The sequence below is a fragment of the Hylaeus volcanicus genome, chromosome 1, assembly GCF_026283585.1.
Source record: "Hylaeus volcanicus isolate JK05 chromosome 1, UHH_iyHylVolc1.0_haploid, whole genome shotgun sequence".
Classification (NCBI taxonomy): domain Eukaryota; kingdom Metazoa; phylum Arthropoda; class Insecta; order Hymenoptera; family Colletidae; genus Hylaeus; species Hylaeus volcanicus.
In genome coordinates, this window is record NC_071976.1 from 31,506,307 (window position 1) to 31,526,401 (window position 20,095).

At 45.8% G+C, this 20,095-nt stretch overlaps 1 protein-coding gene across 6 annotated transcripts in view; it reads right to left on the reverse strand.

Moving 5' to 3' along the window:
• The window catches only part of LOC128884415 (sodium/potassium/calcium exchanger Nckx30C), a 91,021-nt gene that overhangs the window by 54,667 nt on the left and 16,259 nt on the right, over window positions 1-20,095 (reverse strand). The window lies entirely within an intron of this gene.

Genomic DNA, 20,095 nt, shown 5'->3' on the forward strand with positions numbered 1-20,095 from the left:
GGTCTGATTATGTCGAAATGGCTGAAAACAAATTATATATATATATAATTCGGGTTTTGCGTCTCAACAATAGTGCGCGCCGCGCCCTCTTTCGCCGAAGTCCCACTCCGACCGCACCTCAAGTTGCCCCTTCCCTGGAGTGTGCTCCCCTCTCTCTTTCTCTCTCGACGCCTCACTGCTGCCCGCTCCCCACCGTCCTTCGCGTGGCATTGTTGTTCATCGTGACTCATCGTCACTGGCCGGTCCTCTGCCGCTGTAACCCCCCATCCCGGACGAGCCTCCATATGTAGGAGTCTAAACGAAAAATAAAGCACGGGGATTCGAACCGACGATCCTCGGATCCACAGTCGACCGCTTTACCTACGCGACCCGTACCCTACGTTTCGTGTTCTTATTTGACTCCTTATTGTTGGGTATGGGAGGCGCGGATTACTACAATAGTCAAACATTTATCGTCGTATTTATTTTTCTAACTTCGTCGAAATTCGTGAATTTCGTTTATAATTCATTCCCTTTGATGCCTGACTTTTAGAATTAATTTCTTTAGTTCTTCGGGGGAGGTTACCGTTCGTAACGATGAAAAATTCGAGATTTTTTTTTTTGGTTTTTACGTAATTTGCATTCTTAAGATGTTTATTTAAGAATGAGGTATTTTAAAATTCACGACGCCAACTGTGTCGATACAGTAAATTTCCCAAGTTGTTCCGCGGATCTCCTAAAATCAGTACGTATAACGACGATTGGGGCATCGTTATAAACTAAACAATTATTTTCCTAACAGAAACAAGAGACATCGTATATCCACGAATTGTAATCCAGGTAAAGAATAGCACCACTCGGTATTTTCCAGGCTCGTTTACTTTCCCCGTTCGCTCCCTAACTGAAAAGCATTACTCGATTAGCTCAATCGTTCAGCAAGCACTTTGGGACAACTTGAATGGCCTCGTGGCCGGACTTCTGCGGTTAGCCAATGACGGCGCTAATGGAATTAGACGCATCGAGCGTGTATCCCGGTTGGAAACGGTTAACGGGGGGTCACGAGATCGCGTCCTACGAAGCGAGGATTTGCACGCGAAGCGGATTGAACGTTGCTTACGGTCGTACACTCGGCCGAGATGCAACGATAGCGTCGATCAGCGGAACAACTTAGCGACGGTTGCTTTTCCTCCCGACGTCGTGGAAACAAATGACGAAGAAGATGACCCGTCTCATCTGCTATGCATGAAACGTTAAGGCGGTCACGCCCACGAGCTTCCCTACTTTTCAGGTCGCTTCCGGATAGTCGAGCAACAGCTTTGGCCGCGGATCACGAGGCGTATTTCTTTGCACGACCGCATCAAGGGCTGGCCCTTTTGTTCGTTTAGATGCAGATGAATCGGGGGTCGCAAAGGCGGCCACGCTTCAGACAATGAACGCGCGATGAGAACGATGAGAACGACCAACGGAACGAGTTTACTCGGTTCGGGCGGACCTCGTTACGTGCGATTATGCGAGGGTACGGAATCGAGTCGCGAGAAGAAAACTGATCGTCGCATCGAGTGACAAATTGCTTCCGAGATGTGCGAAAGAGAGCACGGTTTCGAAGCTAAGAAGGTTTCGAGCGAGGTGTAATCGTAGATGACCAGATACCGACAAAGTAGAAGACGTCCGAGGACAGAACGGATTGAAACGACTTGTTTGAAACCATCTCGAGTGCTCAGCTGTTAAAATTTAGCGTTGCCATTTCCGTTCGCATTCGCTCGTCCGCTGTACGTCCCCCGAGAGGTGCACGCGAGTTATTCGTGGCCCTGTTAAGCGAACTTTTCTCGGTTGTTACGGCTGGCGATGGTGGCCATCCGTTTACGAACTCGCGAGGGCGTTTTTCGTGCGCGTACACGCTTCGTTGTTTGCATAGAATCGTCCGGATGAGCGCGCCGAGTCGAGTGCACGAGATAACGACGCGACGTGCTCGATGCATAAGCTTGGTGGCATGCACGTAATTCTGAAACGTCGGATAGCGCGTCCCACGGGTTTTCTAATTACGTTACCGTTGCGGAGGGATGGGAGAGCGGCATTGTTCGAAACGACGAGACTTTTATCGGCTCGTGGCCGAGGAATCTAATCGAGGCGAACGGGATGAATCGATGCGGACGGATCGATACTTGCTCGAGTGTCTCGACCGATCGATTTTCCTCCGATTGCTTCAAAATGGCGGGACCGAATGTTAAAAAATGCGATCAACTGAATATGTACGTATACTCGTTGAATAGCAAGTAAATGAATTTTAATTTATGAATCATGAAAATATATTCCGTATCGTTATGGTTTGAGCAAGCTATATTTGTGGTTCCCAATATATTTGAATCGCATGTGTGAATTTCACTTACGAAGAGAAAATAGGAGAACACGGTTATTCCTCGTATGTTTTGATCTCGTTATTACCGAAGATAGAAGAGTAACTTTTGCGCTGCTTATTTTCGTTTCATTTCTATTGCAGATAGGTATTCCTGGTTTCTCATATTATGATTTCATTATTACTGTACACGAGGAAACATTCTCGATCGACTGCCATTTGCGAAAAGAATCCGAGAATCGTTCTACGTTGATCAAACGAAAAAGTTGTTCGAATATCGAATCAATATCTCTCGAGTCTATTTTCTTATTGAATAATATTTCAATATTTCAATATCTATTTTTTTAAATATAGATCTTGTAACAAATAATAATGTAATTAACATCCATTCGAGGCAGTACTCTATCTCGCGAACGATGCAGGACGAAGAACTGACACACTTCAGTTGATCCTCAATTATGAAAACGCTTACAAGTCTTGCTCGTAAATATCGTCCGCGACGAAGTTTGACGCGCATCGATGGAAGACTAAAGTTGGTCCCGCGGGGCGGAAAGTAACCCGTGGTCGTAAATTTTAACGTGTCGTCAGAACGGAAGTTCCATTTAAGCAGCGTCGAACGTGCTTAAGGAAACTCGTTGATAAATGAGCACTCGAAACGAATATTCTTTCATCCTAACGAAACGTTGTTGTTTCAAGTTGGACGTTAATCTGAGAACGAAGTTTCCACGTGTCTACGTAATTGTTGTCTAAATACAATCGAACAAGTAACATAGAGGAATTTCGTCAGGAATCGAACTCGTATAAATTGAAATGTTAATTTTACAGTCTCGAACGAGCTATTCTGTCGTTTCATCTCGACTCTGTTTTGTAGTTATTCTCAGAACCTGCAAATTAATCGCAACGCGTTGCATGTCTGGGGCGTAAAGTAGCACGGAGAATAATCGCGTTAGTTGGTTCTATCGCAGCTGAATCGCTTCATCGCGTTGGTATTACCGAGAAAATTTAAATTTCTTCGAAGCAATCGCTTCCATTTCAATTCCATTCCGTCTACCCGACCGCCGATAACTTTTCAACCGAGAAAATTGTGTAAACCAGCGTCGAGGAATAGTTATTTCTAATAACAAATAAAACGAGCAAGGAATGGATTCGATTCGCGAATAAACGAGGAAGAGTAACGATCGAATAACGAATAGCGGTGAACGAAATTTCTTTTGTTATTCGTTCGACACTGCAATGTATCAACTCCCGTTTCCGTGGATGATATGTGGGCGAAAGGTGGTGATTTGGAAAACGTTTCCAGCGTTGATGGCGGCTGAATTGATAACGGCTAGCTAGCGATGATACGGGTTGGTGCAAGTGGGGGCGGATCTGAGGCTGCATAGGTTGGGTTTCGATTTGGTCACGAGCTTCTATAAACGTGTACGCGTATTCTATCGCTATTGTACCTCCACGAGATAATGACCTTTCCATCGGGTAATTCGATTCGTATCTCGAATCCTTTATGCTTCTAGAACACTGATGAACATTCCTAACCCCTGTACCGCGAAACTGCCGACACTGTGGCGCAACTGTTTGACAATGGATCTAATAATCGGTTGAATCTTTTGCTCGTAGCTTTTGAAACGAAGAATCGCGAGGAATTTGGGAAAACTGAGAGACCGAGAATTTATAACAACGTTGATTCTAATCAATCGTCGAACAAACGGGCAGTAGCCGATGCTCTGTAGCCGATTGCCCTCTGTAAATACGTTCAGCCGACGATATTTGCAGCACACAAGGTATGTAGCTCCCCAGAAACGGAACGCCTAATTATTCTCCTTTGCCTTTCAGGTTACGAAACGTGTCGCAGACAAAAGGCGAAGGAAACAAATATTTGTCCACCGAACGATCTTGCGAAAGTAACGATAACTACGATTTGGTATCGAATGAATATTCGGTAGCGAATGGCAGAAGTTAAAAAAAAAAAAGAAGAAACGTTTTCATAGAATCCAGTGTCGCGTCAATGCGTTAATATTTAACTAAAAAGTACGTATACTCCTACGGATTATACCGCGACACGTGTAATGTTCGAGAGACATTTAAGTGAGATATCGCGATGCAAACGCGCATCGTTCGCGACACGAATCGCGAATAAAAACACTGTTTGCGTTCTGCCATTATACGCGACATGAAAATTCAAATGTTTCATGCCCGGACGGATCGCGTTACGGCAAACGAAATAATGCGCGTTCGCGGTGTTCTATTCGAACGTGATTCTAGGCTGTTATTTCCTCCGCGCGGTCTGTATATTTTAATAACGGTATATTTGCGTCCCCGAAAGATGCGACTCGTTTGAAAATCAATAACGTCCCGTTTTCTCTAGCTACGGAAGCGCCACGGCCGAAATGTTAAATTCTCTTTCGACCGAATTTAGGAACAATTCGTGCGATTTATACCCGATGCCACAGAGATTTAGATAGACCGTGGAAACCGTGGATTGCTACACGAACCTGCCATCGAGTGCGAGTTGTCGACAGTTCGAGAACGAACCAGAGCCGACTTTTAATTCGAAGTAGTTCGAAATTTCGAATTTCAATTTGGTAATATCGTGGAATCGATCTAATTGCGGAGACCGCAGTCTTGGAGAGTGTAGCACTTAACCCGAGCAATTAAGCTGTGCCTAATTTATAGCTATATTTAAGATTTAATAAGCCTGGGCACTCCTCGGAGCGCTAAGGGACCTGACCAGCTCAATGTAGGCAAACGTTACGGATAGCGAGCAGATAACAATCGACATCGATTTAATGGACACCTGTCACGCCTCTAATACCTCCCTTATATGAAATCTGATTATAGGGTCGAGTGGATTGTATATACGTGTAGACTCTATTAGCATTTATATTCGTGACAAACGACCGATTCGATAGGGGAAGAACACATTCGGTGGCTCTTACCCCCATCGCCGAACCTTTCCAAAATTTATTAACGCTTCCATCCGTATAAACCCAATTGTATACACGCATACGAGCTGTTTTAATTGAAAGTACCGCTCATAAATTCTCTGTTACCAGTTCTCATTTCTATTTCTCCCTTTTATTTTCGTAATTCGTTTCGAAAACTGTGCCAGACGCCAAGTTCTGAATAATAAACGAGCCCATCTTCTGGCGACAACTGTTTCCTTTTGCTATTCCTCGTCCTCCTTCGCGCACGTCTCGCCAACTGCATCTTTCCACCACGAGTTTGCAACATTTTCTTGAGAAATTCAGCACCGAGACGACCCATCGGGGATTCGAGATTTTACCTATCGAGACGAGACGTCGAGCGAACCGATTCGTCGCGGCGCGAACTCGGAACCGTCGAGGGACGTGGAAATTATTAAATAAACCGCGAGTTCCAGGCTCGCTGGACCCGGAATTATTCAACGATTTCTAGCGAGAGCGTCGGATAACTCTGGAACGGGCAACGCTCGTAACTTTCGTAATCATAACGGAGCCGACGAGAGGGAAGGACGTGATGAGAAGCTTCGTTTCGAGGCGTTTCTCTTATGGTCAAAAAAGTGCACTCGACGAGCGAGTTCTGTTGATTTATCAAGAATCTTGTTGCGTCTGAGTGGGCTATGTTGACTCGACGGACATTTTCGTCGTACTTTCGTTCGCGAATTAAATTTGGATGTCCAAATAAGAATCTAAAAGGATGAAACTATCGCGTTGTCCAGAAAGTTCGTGGGAATTTTTGAGAAAAATTCAAAGCCACATTTGAATTTTGATCCTATATTTATTGAATTACATAGGTACCATTTTGTTCCACGATTCTTCCACTTTTTAAGGGATGTATACCTGTTACCAAAAATATTTATGTACCAAAAATCGTCACGGACTTTCCAGACAACCCTATGTTACGACCGGCCACGTTTCTAATTTTCTCTTCGACTCCCGAGGATCGGCTGCAATTTTATTAAAGAACATTCATTTTGACATAAAAGCGAAAACGAGCTTTCCTTTGGTAAAGCGGCATTTTCTGGCACAGGATCAACAGTGTCCCGGTGCCCTGATGACGGAATTTTAATATCGCGTCCAATGGGTCGGACAGAGCTCCTGAAAGGGTTCGATCCCGGGTCTAGGCTCTCGAGAGGCGAAATGTCTCGGCGAGTTCGTGCCAAGTGAGACGTCCTTCGATTTCCGCTGACTGTTCCTCCGGCGGTATTTTTGCCCCCGTTGTTAAAAACTGCGCAAGTTCGAGGCAGGTTAAAGGATGCCCGGGTCGAATAGTGGGTCGAGTCGCGGAAGTGCCTAACCAGACGGCTCGAGCCTTCGGGGATCGTCGCCAAAACCTGCCAGAAAACTCCTGCGCTTGCTATAACGCGGCCAGACGTGCATTATTTCCGCGTTTGCGGAATATGAAACCCGTTCATCGGCGCCTATCGTTCGGGATAAATCTTCCCGGGCCGTGAGAATTCATGGCTGACCGTTATGCCGCGATCGGAAAAAAAACGACGATCGTTGTGGGACGTATATAACTCTCCGAATCCAATTTATTAATTCAACACGCTGTTCGGTGCTTTTCACTGTACAAATAAACAAATCAATTCTGAAAATCAAGACCTAAAGAAAATAAATTCAATAGTTTGAATAATATTTAATCCTACCTGAAATTTTCAAGAATATTCGCGCGGCAGTCAACGTGTCGATACGGATTTCATTGATTATTCGAGCAACTAATTTTCTTTTACCTCGAGGATCCCCTCGCTTGGACCGCGATAAGCGACTGTGCGAAACCTGGTCGAAACTACCCGTGCGATTCCGATCGTTTCGATTCATTTTTCGCGAGCAATTGCCTCGGGCAAAATAGCGTCACGTATTCGCAACATGTGCCGCGCAAAGAGTGGGAAACTCTCGCGAAAGTAGCGCGTCTTGCAGAGGACAAAACTCGTTAAGTACGCCCGCCTTACCCCGCTGTATCCTACAGCGTCTCTTGCGAGAACACCCCCGGCGACCCCCCACGCGATTCTCGTTATCCTTGTACTTTATCGCGATCGTTATTATCCACTGCAGGTTCCAGCGAGTAAGAGTTGCCCCGGTCGAGGAAATCCACCGCGGACGACCGCGAAGCTCCGTCTTCCCTGTCATAAATTTCACCTCGAGAGGGTATTTGCTCGCGAAAATATCGACGGGGCTCGAAGAATCGCGACGCTGAACACACGGGAATAATAAATAGAGCGGAATAACATTTCGACGGGCTTGTCGTGACGGGCTGCATTTATTCCGTGATAAAACAGGAACGAGACACCACGGAGGATTTAGGCCAAACTGGTATTCGATGAATTCGAGGTCTTTTCGCGTATTTCGTGTATTTCGTCGATTGTGGATCGTCGCGAATTCTACGCTTTCGATGTACGTTTTAATTAATCGAGACAACGATGATTCGACCCTTTATAGGTCACTGGTACTCGTTGTTATCTACCACTAACGAAAAGTGGGGGAGGGGGAGGGGGGGGGGGAATTTTGTATTTTTAAGTTTATGGCGCAAGTGAATAGATTATGGCCATAGAGCTCTGCTCTATAAAGGGTCGAGCAGCAACGAAGAAAATTTCTGGAAATCAAACTAACCGGACCATCTGCACGATATAGGCAAAAAGAACGTTACGCGATTTCCCGATTCAAAAATGTTTCCCATCTCTGACGTGCCAGCGGATGCTGTGTCACGGAAGCGATCGTGGCGTTTGTTTTAACGTGCCTCTTTTTTTACCAGCAGGCTCTCTCTGGTCCCAGGTGAGACGCGATAAGCGACACGAAAAACAGCCAATTGGCGTTCTTAATTGCAAATTGCCACCACGGGGAACGGGTGGGCACGTCGAGCACCGGCTGTCGCAGAGAGCGATCCGAGGGTTTGCGTGTTTAGCCGGGCGCACGAGAGCTAAGCAGCTTACTTGAACGGCTGACAAATTTATACGAGTTTGCTCGATTGTTGCACCCACGTGTTCCCCCCTCCCGACCAACTAGGAATAATTTAATTATAGCTCGAAGATTGTCGCTTAACGTAAGCCCCAGCTATCAACCGGATCCTGGAGGATTTGGAACGAACGAGTACTTGTTTGACGCAGGGGGACGACTATATTCGTATCGAACACTCTCGGAGGATTTCGGATAACGTAGCTAGCTTATAGATGGTATTAATATATCCAGGAGATTTACGAAGGCGATTATCCAAGTGCTCGGTGCCGACAAGGAGTATCGCCTAATTGTACCTTCTAATATGCGCTCGTTGAAACATAACGGACGGGTGTCTTTATTTTTTATTGGCCGAAAGGGGTGAGAACTGGACTCGAGGTTAAAATCTCCTCGTTGGCCATCGCAATCTATGTTTAAAGAAAACAATTGTCCTATCGTGATACTCCTATTAAAACATCGCTTTCTCTCTCCGAGAGAAGCAAAATCGCGATCGCTTTATAATATTCAGCAACTGTTCCTAGCAACAGCGATTGTAATCGCGTCGGTTTCAACGACTTTTCGACGCCAGCTGCAGGAGCCAATCGAGCAATCGAGCGCGCCGGGACGCCAAGCGTACGAGAAACAATTCCAAACTTTCCAATCAGGACACGTCATCCGCGCGAAATTCTCGCGCGTGGGCACGCTTGTTGATAGCCGTGGAAATAAATCGACGGGCTGTAAACCTACTCCCTCGAAATCCGACTTCGAACCTGAACCACGCTCGCGACGACTTTTCGCGAAACGTCGCCTCGAATTTACGTCTTGCGAAGTTTCGCCCATATAAGCCGTGCTATTAAAGTCGACTACTGCGTTTTACGCTTGAAAACGGCGCAGGGGAACAGGGCCAGAAAAATCCTCGAGGACGAAGAAGAATCCTTGAGGTACTATTCGAACGTGGACGAGTGGAAATAAAGCCTCTGTCGGCTCTGTTGACGCGCTCACTGCCCAGACTAACGATCGTGAAAATTCCTACGAGCTTAATTTGTTTCTATAGTATTAGAAACGACGTAATCTAGCATCTATGGCAGTTCCCATTTTTGCGACCTCTTTAGAATCTATCGATCCTATCCAAATTAATTTACTTCGAATTGATTTATTTATTCCTCGATGAAAATTCTTGTCACTCGTACGCGGGTGACGTGGTGGTTATCGTGTTAAAGGGTTTGGAACATCAAAAAAATGAAAAAGAAAAATTTAGGCGATTCTGAACAGTTTCATGCAAACAGAATTGAATTCGGAGCACTGGAAGTGGTAAAACAAAATTCTTGAAAAAAATTTGTTTACCACTTCTCCAGTGCTCCAAATTCAATTCTATTCGCACAGAACTGTTCAGAATCGAATTTTTTGATATTCCAAGCACCTTAAAGCTCTTTAACATTTTGGTTTGGCGGCGTTAAGAAGTCACCAAATACTACGACAAATGTTAAATTATATAATCCTTGACATCTCGAGACGAAATTAGAACGTTGCAGAAATTTTCACGAGTTTTAGCTTGGCAGCCAACCTGTCAACCGAGGGATTACTTTTACGATTAAGTCGATTGCTGCTAGGATCTCTTTACGAGGGTACATTGATTCCTAACGATCGGAGCCTCTGTAAGTGAAACGAGCACTTCTCGAACCACCGTCTTTTTTTTTCCATAATTTCGTCTCGCAAAACCTCCACTTTTCCGTCAAATTATCGAAATTGACGAGCCACGACAGTGATCGCGAGCGTTTCCGTGCTACCGGCGCATATCGGCGGTCACGTGTCCTGCGAGCGTCGAGGCGCACGGAGCCCTGACCTTACCCTAGATTCGCTGGGGAAAAAAGAAACTGGAAGCCCTGCGCGCGCGCCACGGAAGAAAAGAATAACGGTGGTAGGGGCGGGCTGCAAATGAGTCGGAACGAGTTCCAGCGAGATTTCTGCACAATTAATGACGACTGCACGTGTAGGCGGGGCGTATGAAAGTGGCTCCGAACTCGCGCAGATATGTCGACAAAAAGGGACAGAGAGTAGGCTCGGAGGACAAAGAAACTAGGGAAAACCGGAAGGCAGAGGCGTGAACGGACGTCCTCGCCGATTTATCGCTGATGCAGTGAATCTTAAACCGCTGTATTAGAGTTATACACTTGCGTGTTAGATTTACGTTAGTTACGCACGTATTTAGAAGCGTTTCATTCGGATTTATCGGGGCCACGAGTCGCAAAAGAATCAGAGCTCGTTTTCAATCAGTGTCACGAGCCCGAAGAGCTATCGATCTAATCGAAGTAGGATTCCAATCGACGCCAGCGAGTCCGAGAATGCGAGGCGAAAGAAGAGGAGGACCTGCTGGTCTATCGTCGACACGGACAAGGTTCAGCAGCTAGATGAAGAAGCGCTTAATGGTCTGTTATCGGTAAGAGCATTATAGTTAATTATACGCGAAGTCGGCCATTCATTAGGCGACAGGGAGGGACGGGACAAGCCGAGAGAAAGGGCGGCGGGCAGGAGGCGGAGAACAGTGTGTGCTCCGTGCCAAGTAATGAAAATATAGTCCTTTGCCGGCGATGCCATAATTTTCGCCCCTTTATTCATCGCCTGGGCGTATTTAATAAAAAGTGTATCCCGGGGCTGGGCCAATTACCGAGAGACAAACTGATTAATCTAAACGCTCCAGCAAATGGGTCGATCCGCGGGATCCTGCTTGACGTTTAAAGCTCGATTTGAAATTTCAGCTGCTCAAAACAAGCCTTCGCGGCGCCAATATTGTCCTCGCGGTAGATTTAGCGTTAATCGAATACAAACGGCGAAAATAAAATATAAAAGAACGCGGGAGGAAGTATACACGAATATTTGATATTATCGAAAGTATTACGAATATTTTGTAAAACTTAGAGGATCTCGCGAGTACCAGACCATTGACCTGGTTAACATCGCGTAGATTCGAATTTACAAATAAATAATACGTCCAACAGTCTCTTCGTCGAAGAATCTAAAATATCGCGGAATGTTCAAGGCTCCGAACTATATATAGCTTCGAACTTGTCAAGGAACCAAACCACGCGATTCTTTGAAGAGAAGAGGAATCGAAAACGGAACCGAAAGAAGAGGAACGAGTTAGGGGTGCGTGGTATTGTCGCAGCGTGACCGTCTAAACACGCGCGACGGCTAAAGGAATTCTTGAAGGCAATTCGAGCGTCGAGTTTGAGCACGGGCAAATAAAACGTCCGTTCTGGGAGGCCCGCGCGATACGTGCATCCTTTTTATCCTGCCCTTTCACGTGTAACTCGCCCGCCATTGAACGGTGCTGGTGTTTATCGTTGCTGGCAATATTTCAAGAGCGCGCCCGTTAAGCAAACGCGGCGAGTAGGCCAAGCGAGCGAGGAACGAATTCATCCGGTACCAGCTTCTTCGTCGCGTTCGAACAATGGCGGGCCCGCGCTCGATTGTCGCCATCTTCCCAAGGACGACGAGCAAACTTTCGACGCCGTTGTCGAACCCCGGGACAACGAAAACAATTCCGACGCCTGTTTCGAAATTTTGTGGACTCATAAACTCGCGAAGGAACGGAAGCCGACTTCCGTGTACCACCTCGGGGATATTTACCCAAGGAAAGTTTTGCCAGCCTTTGTCGCGACAGCCCTCGAGTTCTCGGTTCCTTAGGAGAAAATACGAGGGAACGCTGCGAGCTATAATCGAGATTCCGAGGCGTTGAATAGGGTTGATGATCGGATCAGCAAAATTCCGATGCTGTGCGCGTAGTTTGGTGGCATCGAATGAGCGAGACAATGGACCTTCGAAATCGAAGGGCAGTTGGTCGAGCCAATTCGAGTTTTTCAACTTTAACGAAGGCCCGTGAATTTGGTCGAATAAATTGCACTCGAATCGGCCGGTATCGACGAGCAACTTACCCTCCGTTGTTTATCGATCGGTAATGGATTACATACTACTCGACGCTTGTAAATAGAGTTACACTTGAAATTACACAAGTAATCGAGAAGATAAAAGAACTGGGATGCATGGCGATGACAGATATCGATGGATGACGGGGCACGAGGGTATTCTAGGCTGTCTCGCCGATCCTTTGTTTCGAAGGTGAGATTGACGTAATTGAGCGAACACGCCACTCAAAATATTTCACTCCCGACACGGCTGGTGGGTCAGACAACAAAAAATACGCCACATTCAACGACCCGACCGAGCGGCAGGAATCGATTAAAGCGGCGAGGAACAAATTTGCAATTCTTTTGTGGTCGTTGGAAAAGCGTCGCTGGGAATAACCAAAGATGTTGACCGAATCGAGCGAAAAATCTTCGACGAGCCACGGCTCGTGCAAATATTATTAAATCGCCCCAGAAGTAACGTGGCCGTTTTTAGTTCGCATTCAACCAGCGAACATCTCCTCTTCCATGATTAACCATACTTCCCCTTTCCACCTATTTTCAGACTCTCTCGATATTGTTATTCTTAGTCCTTCAGAATTCCAATTGCGGTTTCAAATATCAATCCAGCATTTCCTTTCCTGTAAGTTCCTGTAATTTTCCCCGATATCGTTGGTAATACTTAGTAAGGGCGAGTAGCTATTTCGTAGTCAGCCACGTCGGTAGGAGATAAAACGAGTAAGAAAGAACAAATGTCGAGTGTACCACGAGTCGGAAAACTATCGAATGTTTTCGCCGTAACTTCGTTTGCGAAATACGTCGAACGACGACAGAACAGCGTTAATGAAATCATCAGCGTAAGTGGTTAACGGCGTTAGCCGAAATTTTCCAACAGTTTCTTCCGATAACGCAATCACAAGGAGGAATGTTCCGAGGGACGCCGTTAAGGGAACCCCGGGTGTGTCCAGTGGATGCCAATGAATCGAAGGGGCTCTCCCTGGCATGAATGGAGACGGCCAATATTAAAGCCTCGAATACACGGCGTGTGCATTAGCGTGCATCAGGCCTGACACGCGGTCAGACCGACGACTGCTGGGGAATATATTCGTAAATAAATGATCGGACGGCTTACCATCGGCTTCGATTCACTACCCTTCGTCTCTCTTTGACCAGTGACGCGCGCAGGAGGCGTCCACGAGCTACCCCTAAGCTCTCTTTCCACTTCCACTTCAAGGTGGAACGTTGATTGTCCCTGCGCGTCCGCTAGTCCGCTTGCATATTGAACAACGCGGTACAGTCCGCCACACGAGAATTCCTCGTGACGATACCTCCCACAGGATCGATCAAAAATAGAAGGATTAACGCGCCACTCTTGACACGGTTGGCTCGTTTAAATTGGAACTCTCCCGGTCGATAGTTTGTTGCGAAAGTATTCGCGATTGCATCGAAATTTTATTTTTACTTGGAACGCGCGACCGGGGGGAAATTAAAAGTTGTACGGGTTCTCTTTGCTAATAAATTGTTTACTCTGCAGGGTGTGCCAGGACGGGTGGTGGTACGAGCAGAGAGTGATACTACATGTAAAAATAACATTTTTCCGTTCGACGCTTCGTTTTCGAGAACAACGAATTTGAAAATTCTATCCAATACATGTAGTGTCACTCTCTGCTCGGTTATATCACACTCTTTGTAAAGAATTAATTTCTATGCCTAATAAAATCGCAAGATTTTATTTATATCGTTTGAATCACGGAATACAACGTCGAATTCGACTCTCACGAGTTCGTGTGCGAATTCGACTCTCACGAGCGCAACGATTCTCCCCATCTCGTTCGCGTTTCTTCCAAGTTATTTACGGCGCGCTCTTGTTCGGCAGGCTGCACAATATGTCAATTCATGATTTACCGTTCGTTGGCGTAGGCGTGGTACGGTTCGTCTCCCTTGTATAGCACTGAAAACCCAGTTGGCGACGTTTTCGCGCGAGCATACAGTAACTGCCGTGCGTCAGCGAACGCGATTCAACGACAACAAAAAAGTTACGAGCGGTATGCGGTTTCTGTCGATTCTCCAGCCAGGACGGAGGGAACAACGGATGAAAGTGGACAAGCCGGGCGATAATTCAAACTTTCGTTTCAATGCGTTAATAGCACCCAGCCGCCGATCAACGCGAGCAAACATTTCTCGCTTGCCCGTTCAACGATACGACAAATACAATCCGCGCCAAAATTATCCCGTTCGATTGCCCGGGGAAATAAAAGAGCATCGACGTTCCGCGATTTTGCGCCAAGTGAACGGTCAATGATTGTTGCCAGAAGCATCACGAAGTTTCAAGTAAAAATTTGTTGAAAATTCTTCGAGGTCATCTACGCGGATCAAATATTCGTCCACTTTTATTAACGTAGTATTCGAGCTTCCTGTCGCTATTGTAAGTCCATTTAATTTTGACGGAGCGTGTACCAGAGTGTACAGAGTAGATACAAGCGATACTAACTGTCGACATAAACGCATTCCGCGGACATTTATGGGAGCCGTGACTGGATTTCTTCTGTTTGAACCGACGCGTCCGTACCAATGACACGGTGGACGACGGGACCGCGATACAGGAGCCCGTCTAATTAAATGACCAACACGTGTCGGATTCGACGGACAAAGTGTCGGCGTCGTGTCATTGTCGCCGCTTTGTTGTCCGTTCGAGCACGTTTGGTTGACGGGGATCGAGCGATTCGTACACCGGCCTACGCAATTCGCGGCTACAAATGGCGACAGTCGTTGCTTCGTCTGATTTTTTCCAGGCCAATTCGACGAATCCGATCGCAATCAATCTACCAACTAGGCCTTATTTATTTACCCGTGTATTTGAAATAAGATCGATAAAGGAAAGTGCTGTTACGAAAATCTAGCCTCGATTAAGAAGCCTAGCTTCGATTCTATCCCTCATAAATTAGCAATTTCACATCTGGAGGAACGGTGTCCTCGAGGTAGAGAAATTCGAAACGTAAGTTTATACATAATGCTCTAGAAAGTCCAAGAATAGCCTCAGGTTTAACAAAGTTTTCAACGTTATGTTAAACTTTGAGTAATTGTCCCGAAGAAGACCTAACGTTGTAATCGATAACGGCGTGGTTTACCGTGCTACTGCGCGTATTGTATCGTACATACCATCCAAGTATTTATCTATTTTTGTATCGGGAATTGATCCTCTGAGAGGTATCGACGCCACTCGTGTAACACATTGCAGTTTCGGAACCCCTTTTCCGCGGGAATTAAAGGAAGAGGAACGCGATCCTCGTGGCCATTAACGAACAACTGGCGCCACTCGAACGACTCGATGGAAAGCTTGGCTGAAACCGGAGGCAGTCTGTGGAAACGAGCGATCGAACGGGCCAAGGAGAACTTAAAAGGAACGCGGAAACTGGACTGGCGAATTGAACTCCAGGTCAGCGACTCTCAACAGGACTCGTGTGGCTATCCAAGAATTTCGTAAGCAGCAAATATTTCTTTCCTATGCGTAGATTCGATATTTCTTTGTTTCTACAGAGAAAAGAAGCGGGTGTCATGATATACACCAAAAATAAAATGTAATACTTGTTGGTGTTCAACGACGACCACGCTGCTCAGTGCCATCAGTACGTTAGTTTTTTGTTCGCGAGCAAGATGTAGAGGCGACGACACTATCCCTTTGTCTTTGTTTTTATTTTAAGGTGAGATGGGAACTGTAGTCCCATATTTCACCCCTATGTGTTTGTTTCCAATTTCTCTCTCTTTTTTTAAATGTCTTTTTATTTTTCCATTGCTTATCTTATGCCACATAGGCTTTTCGATACTTATATTTGTTAGCCAGCCCTAACCCAATCATGGAAAATCGGGACGGACTACTCGCACTCCTCCACTTCTGTCTCTCTCGTGAATCTGTAGCATAGCACGTGTACCATTTAATACAAAATTCTTTTCTATAAATAAAGTATTATTTTTCAACGATACATCTATACGCCTACAGTTAAATGTAAGAACTGTTTAGCATATTCAATCTCAGAGATAAATAGTTTCTTAAACGCGAAGTCTACAAATATATTCGAAATATTTACGAATGAAGAACTGAGAAATGATTGGAATAAGATTTGAGAGACACTGGCCCGTTGACTGGCGAATTTTGGACGACGATTCGCGTCAGGCTCGAGGGATGAGAGCGAAAGAAAGGAAGCAGCGCGCAACGTTTGATGCCCAGCGTTGCGCGAGGCGGAGAAAAAGCGTGGGAGCGTTTCGAATGGAAACGATGGTTTTTGGGTCGACTCCGATTACGATTTCCGTCTCGACGGGACGTCTCACCGAGCTGCGATAATGGAGCTTATCCCTATCAGCCGTCCGGCATTATTTAGACACGTAAAGAGAGACGGAGAGCCACTCGAGAAGTCTCCTCTCGGGAAGTTTGCGCCAACTACGGCTACTTTGGCTCGACGAACTGTCTTCGAGCCCTCTCCCACGGCTCGAAATCGGTTATCGGACTCGATGGGGACGCGATTACGCAACTTTAGCCGCCGTCCTAGTTCCCCGTCTCTGGGAAATCATTCATCGCATCTTTTCTCGTATAGAATTCGCGACAAAGGACCCACCGTGCGCTTGGAGTCCCGAGAAATCTTATCGGAACTCCCCTTTCCTCGGATAACGCCGGATTTTCGCGTGCAACGATTACTGGCGTTACTCCACTGGCGCCAGCCTATCCGCATACTTCGCGTCGAATCGATCATCCTCGGATGCCTCGATGATATTCCAGGAACGAAACGTGGTCTTCAATTTTCGAGAATATATCCCGACTAAATTGAACCTAGCCAAAGTACACGGAATTATAGCAGTCGAGGTTGGATCCTGCGCCAGTTAATAACTAATTCAAGACCGTGGTAACGTAAACTCCAGCCACTAACATCGGTATCGTTAAATTGGCGCGCTCCTGGCACACTCCCCGAGAACCTTTGCACGTGGAAACCCTTCGTCGGATTCCAGTATCCCAGTCGATCTATTCCGTAGAACATGACATAGAACGTATACAGAACGGAGGTAGATCGATGAAGTTGTCTCGGAAGTTGTTTGTTTTTTATTTCAAGTGAACGTTCGGACGATACGCGCCTCGGTAAGAGGACAAAATCGATTTCAACGAGCACAGACACGATTCATCGACCCGACCATTCGATTATCCGAGCGATTGGATTTTCCGCGCTGTCTGACGGGAGTAAGTCTCTTCGTAGGGTGCGAAATGACCTGCATCGACCGCGACGATTCGACGTTGAGGCTGTAGGAACGAATCGCGTTACGAGTGATTTCTAGATCTAACGTCCGTTAGGTTAAATCCAATGTCAGTCACGGGATTAATCTGGTCGCGTTAGTGGGCGATCTTTCGTTACGTCAGGATCTATTTTCTGGTCGGGACAACCCTTGCTATCCGTCGCGAGCAATTTAAAAGTTCGAGCATTGGCCGAAGGAGATTCGACCCCTATCGAGTCAGATCTCGTAAAGACTGACAACGAGATCGAAGAATAATCAACCCGTTGTCTGCTAGACTAAAACTCGTGAATATTACTACAAGATTAAAATTTTATTCTAATTTTTCAACCACTCCGAAATTCGTGAATTATATTCAGATTTATTTTTATTAACGCCTCAACTTCGACATTAATTTTGTTAGTTCCTCGATAAAAAGTCCCGTTACCCAACTTCGGATCAACGTGTTAAGGAGTCGTGTCCCCAATTATAGTGCCATTATAATGTTTCTAAGATATATCGCCCCTTTCAGACCTATACTACATCAAGCGATAAACCCAACAAAATCTAATTTCGAGACCGATGATTTATGGTCTCGTGCCTCCGAAGGCAATTGCATTTCTTTGAAACGCAATGCTGGTTCTTTGGGTGCAAAAACCTCCGCGCGTTATCGATATCTCGGAGCTAAACAAACTCCCGAAGAAACATATGCGAGAAGAATGTTTATTATGCGATGGGAGGAAGGATAATACGAGGGTCGTTCGGGGTTTGGATTTGCATACGAGAATTTACACGCGTGGAGCGACCTATCGGGGTGGTAAAAACAAATGGCGGGGACTCGACAGCCGTTTTGTACATACGGATTCCAAAATGGTTTCGATTCGTTCGTACTTACCGGGCCTCGAGATGGATGTTGTTATCGAACGGAGGGCGAGCGCGCGCGCACCATTAACCAGTCGCACGTTTCTTTCTTGTTTTCGGCTCTCCGCGCGCGCGCGCGCGCGTGTGTGTGTGTAGGTGTGCGAGTTCGTGAGCGTGTAAGAGAGTGAATGTCGCGCGTGTGAGTGTGTGTGTATGTACATGTCTACGTATCTATTATGCGGAAACGGGGTTGAGGGTGCGGATAAACGATTCTTTTTTGTCGCAGCTGCCACTTCTCATGCGCGGAGCGACTTGGCTGCACCGGTGCATCCTGAACGGAAGGGTGCTTGATGAGAGACAGAGATAGATCAGAGCTGCACCGGCTAAATTCGAAGGTGACAATGAGGGCGCGGCTGAGAATCGAAGGGGTAGAAGGGGGTGAACGAGGACCGAGGAGAGTCTGTCTTGTACCCTTGAATATTTATACCTTTCCACGATTCGACTTTCAGTCGCTTTTGCTCGTACCCGTTTAATTCGATGGTCTCTCCGATGGCTGAAGTTATTCGATTAGGTGAAATATTTCGAAGCCGAACGTCCTTTTTGGAAGAGCGTCCCGCAATGTTTCCGCGAACGTTCAAAGTTCTGGCTTTGCGAACGAGTAAATAACGAAACGAACTCTTGGTCTTCTTTTCCTTTGTTTCCCTTTGTATTCCATCGCGAGCAACGGTTTCCGTGAAATTTTCTTAGACTCGCGAAACTTCTCGCAAAGGAAATGATATATCATAGCCTTTCTGCGGCGACGTAAAGGAACGCACGAACGAGAAACCGTGATCGTATCGAAGAGACGCGGAAGGATGAGGGGAACAAGGCTGCTTACGCAATCTCGTCCAAGGGTCGGTGTTAAGTTAACCTCGCGTCATTTTCGTATGCATTCTCGCAAAGCCAAAACTTCAAAGGGCCGTCTAATTAAAATGCAAAGGTAATTCCGTAAGACGAGAAAACGATGTCGTAGCTGCCACGCGAGCACAACACTTGATGGGGATTCGAAAGTAGCTGACGGGAATGGCTTTCTAGGAAAACCATTATTGTGTATATCGTTGCGTGAACGAAAGCGTGACGAACTATGTCCGTGTTAATAGTCGTTCGAAAAAGTAATACAAAATAAACTCGTGTTTCCGATTCGTCTGAAAATGAAGTTTCAACGGAGGGTGCGGTAAAATTCGTGCAACGGTTGAAAACTTGGAACATGTGTCTGACCAGCGAAGTGTCCCCGTAAAAAAAAAAACTCTAATACACATTTTCGATTCACTTTTACGCCAAGAATCGACTCGTATCAAAGAATTTTATTTCACGAATTTCAACTCACTCTCTACGACGAACTCGCGACACGTAGCGAAATTCGCAAAGAAATTCCTGTCGGAAATACAGTCGGTCTCGTAAATATTCGCTCCCTCTGTGTCTATTAAAGAAGTTTGTCTAAATTGAATATCGAGCTCCAGGTTTTCAAACAAATGTTATTTAAATATGTACATGGATAAACTTTAAACTTGTGTATATATATATATAATGAAAAATTTATCCGAGAACATCGAAGTTATCATTTAATTTAGACAAATTCTTTCAATAAACGCAGAGGGTATATTTATGGGACACGAATATTTATAGGACCGATAGTAGTAGCAAAACACCGCTAAAAGAGAAGACAGAAAATGATTTACAATTAAAAAGTCGCAAGTGAACGGTGAAATTGCAAACAGCTAGAGAACGAAAGATGGAAAGCGATAGAATTAGAAAGTTAAGCTCGCGAACCGTCGTTGGACACAAACAAGTCCGCTATGAGT